At 43.1% G+C, this 3,883-nt stretch overlaps 1 pseudogene; it reads left to right on the top strand.

Moving 5' to 3' along the window:
• Positions 1-232: 232 nt before the first annotated feature.
• On the top strand, positions 233-3,653 carry LOC101350655 (protein FAM49B-like; annotated as a pseudogene).
• Positions 3,654-3,883: the final 230 nt, after the last annotated feature.

Below are 3,883 nucleotides of genomic sequence, written 5' to 3'. Positions count from 1 at the left end.
CTGCTGGTCTCGCAGCAGCCTCCTCTCCCCTCTCCGGCCCGGGCCCGGGGCTCACCCTAGCGCCGCTGAGGAGCCCGCGGCTCGTGGAGGGCAGAGGAGCTGGGCTGAAAGAGTCTGGAGGCTCGAGAGCAGGATACAGGGACAAGGACAGAATCACCAGCACTGGCTGAAGATGCCCAGCCTACAGAACCTGAGAAGGAAATTTATAATCAGGTGGCTATAGTATGAAAAGATGCAGAAGGCATCTTGGAGGACTTGGAGTCATATAGAGGAGCTGGCCGTGAAATAGTAGGGGAAATCCAGCATCCAGCAGATGAGAAGTTGCCAGAGAAGGCACGGGGTGCAGTTGTTCCACTAGCAGTCAAATTAAAGAAATTTTATTAATTTTCTCAGCAGTTAGAAGCAGCACTGCAAGGTCTTCTGGGAGCCTTGATAAGCATCCCATATTCTCCCACGCAACACCTAGAGCGAGAGCGGGCTCTTGCAAAACAATTTGCAGAAATTCTTTTTTTTCACGTGTCCATATTTTTTTAAAATTTTCTTACTGTACTTTAGATGAAGGTTTATAGAACAAATAGTTTCTCATTAAACAGTCAGTACACATATTGTTTTATGACATTGGTTAACAAAACCCTACGACATGTCAACACTCTCCCTTCTCGACCTTGGAGGACCTATTTTTTGGTGAAAATATACATAGCCAGAGTTACACCATTTCAAAAGTTTCTACATGTACTATTCAGTGACATTGATTACATTCTTCCAGTTGTGCTGCTATTCTCACTATCCTTTTCCAAATTATTCCATTGCCATTATCTTCAACTCACTGCCCCCCAGGCTTCCCATCAAACCTTTTGAGTTGCTGTTGTTAATTTGATCTCACATAGATAATTCTTTTCTTTTTTGTGCCTTAGATGTAGGTTTGCAGAACAAATAGTTTCTCATTAAACAATTAGTACACATATTGCCCTATGACAATGGTTAACAACCCCACTACATGTCAACACTGTCCCTTCTCTACCTTGAGTTCCCTATCATCAGCTTTCCTGTCCCCTCCTGCCTTTCAGTCCTTGTCCCTGGACTGCTGTGCCTCATTAGTCCCGTTTTGTTTTATGAGGCTGTCCAATCCCTGGCTGAACGGCGAACCTCGGGAGTGACTTCACTACTGAGCCAAAAGGGTATCTGGGGGCCATACTCTCGAGGTTTCTCGTCTGTCAGGCCAGTAAATCGGGTCTTGTTTTTGGTGAGTTAGAATTTTGTTCTACAACCTTCTCAAGCTCTGTCCAGGACCCTCTATTGTGATCCCACTCAGAGCAGTCAGTGGTGGTAGCTGAGCACCATCTAGCTGTACTAGACTCAGTCTGGTGGAGGCCGTGGTAGCTGTGGTCCATTAGTTCTATGGGCTAACCTTTTCCTTATATCTTTTTCTCTTCATTCTCCCTTGCTCTCGAAGGGTTGAGACCAGTGGAGTATCTTAGATGGCTGCTCACAGGCTTTTAAGACCCCAGATGCTACTCACCAAGGTAGAATGTAGAACATTCTCTTTATAAACTGTGTTATACCTATTGATCTAGATGTTCCCCAAAACCATGGTCCCCACAGCCCTCCACCCAGCAATTCAGTCCCTCAGGGAGTTTGAAAGTGTCTATGGAGCTTCCATGACCTTTCCACGTACAAGTTGTGCTGGCTTCCCCAGTATTTTGTACTGTCTTACCCTTCACCAAAGTTACCATTTATCTACTGTCTTTTTAGCTCCCCCCATCCCTCGTAACCAACAAAGATTGTTTCTTTTTGGTGTAAACTTCTACATGAGTTTTTACAGCAGAGGTCTCATACAATATTTGTCCTTTTGTGATTGACTTATTTCACTCAGCATAATGTCCTCCAGTTTCATCCATGTTATGAGATGCTTCACAGATTCATCATTGTTCTTTATCTTTGCATAATACTCCATTGTGTGTATGTACCATAGTTTGTTTATCCATTCATCTGTTGATGGGCATCTAGGTTGTTTCCATCTTTTTGCTATTGTGAACAGTACTGCAATGAATATGGGTGTGCATATGTCTATTCGTGTGACGGCTCTTATTTCTCTAGGATATATTCCTAGGAGCGGGATTGCATTTTGCAGTGCTTTTTATTTGCGGTGCTGATGTTTCTTTGTTCCTCTTACTCTCCTGTGCTGAGTTCCTTTTGCTTGTGGATTTTTTTTTTTCATTTTTCAAAAATATACACATAAACAAAAAAAAAGTGCTAAGAGAGCTTGCTATTGGAGTGGAGAGATGAGAGACTGAGAAATGGGGAAAAACAAAGATAAAAAAAAAGAAAAAGGGTAAAAGAAAAAATGAATAAATCGAGAAACTGGAAATGAAGAAAGACAAAAAGGAATAAGAGAGAGAAGAAAACTAAACAAAGAAACCCAAAAAAAAAGGAAAAAATAAAACAAGAAAAAAGAAATGCCCTCAGGGATGTCCCTCTGTGTCTGCTCAGAGTAAGGGAGTAGCTTCCAAGCTGTGTAGTACTGCCTGGCTAGAAGGGGCTCCCAAGCCGAGAAAAGAAAAAGAAAACAAACAAACAAATCAAAACAGAACAAATCAGAGGAAACAAACAAAAAAGCCCCGGGGGTCCCACCAGCGTGGCGGCACGGGCCAGGAAGCAGTTTCACAGTTGAGTTGTGTTTCACAGCCTTGCAGGAAGCAGCAAATATGGCTCACAAAGCCAGGTATTTGAGAGAAAGGAGGGGGAGGTGGTGAGAGGTAAGGAAGAAATCTAAACAGGCAGAAAAAAGCAACACCAGCAGCCAACAAAAGGCACTCAGGGAGCTGGCCAGTGCGGGCAGGTGGAATCCAGGTGACACCAGGGTGAAAGTGGTTCTTCTCAGCCAAGAGACTGTGGCTGCAGGAAGCAGAGGAGGCTAAGTGGGGATGAAGAAGGGTGGGGGGTGGGAAAGCCTATATCGCTGGCTACCAGTTGTTCTATCTCCTGCTGGAAGCTGCGTGAAGCTGCTTTCTCATACCCCCTGTTAGCTGATCTCTGATAGGAGTCCAAGATGGCAGATCCGTGCTGTGGTAGCTGATAGGGGATGCACATATCTCTCCTCGCTCTCTGTTCTCGGTTACTTTCTTATTCCATTTGGTGCTTGACTGAGTTCTTTATCTCTTCATTTGATGCTAAGGGTTTCAGGATTAACGTGTGACTCTGTTTGACTTAGTTTTTCTGATCTTTGCTGCGGAGGGACAGCATGGTGCTTCTGACTATAGCACCATGTTGCCCGGAAGTAGCCAGAAATTCTTCATTTCACACTCCGGTTTGATGAACTCAAGATGACAAATCCTGCCATACAGAATGATTTCAGCTATTATAGAAGAACATTGAGTCGTATGAGGATTAACAGTGTTCCAGCAGGAGAAAATGAAGTAAATAATGAATTGGCAAATCGAATGTCTTTGTTTTATACTGAAGCAGCCCCAATGCTGAAAACCTTAAGTATCAGAGAATAAAATTTACCAATAGAAAATACACAGATTGTTTAAGCACCATGGCTAGTGTGTGCAGAGTCATGCCTGAAACACTGGAATACAGAAACAGATTTACAAGTGAAGAGACAGTGTCATTCGCTTGAGGGTAATGGTGAGCGTCATAATACTCTATGACTACGAACAGCCAGTGGGAGAATTTGCCAAAATTTCAAAAATTGATATGAAATGTTGTATCAAAATTCTTAAGGACCAACCTCCAAATAGTGTAGAAGGTCTTCTAAATGCTCTCAAGTACACAACAAAAACATTTGAATGATGACACTACCTCCAAGCAAGTTAAATCCATGCTGCAATAACAGTTCTGGAATAAGCACCTGCTGTAGAAAGAAGACTTTATTCCACAA

This window comes from Trichechus manatus, unplaced genomic scaffold (assembly GCF_000243295.1).
Source record: "Trichechus manatus latirostris isolate Lorelei unplaced genomic scaffold, TriManLat1.0 scaffold00068, whole genome shotgun sequence".
NCBI classification, from domain to species: Eukaryota; Metazoa; Chordata; class Mammalia; order Sirenia; family Trichechidae; genus Trichechus; species Trichechus manatus.
The sequence above is the reverse complement of the archived record's forward strand: the minus strand, read 5'-3'. Positions and strand labels throughout refer to the sequence as shown.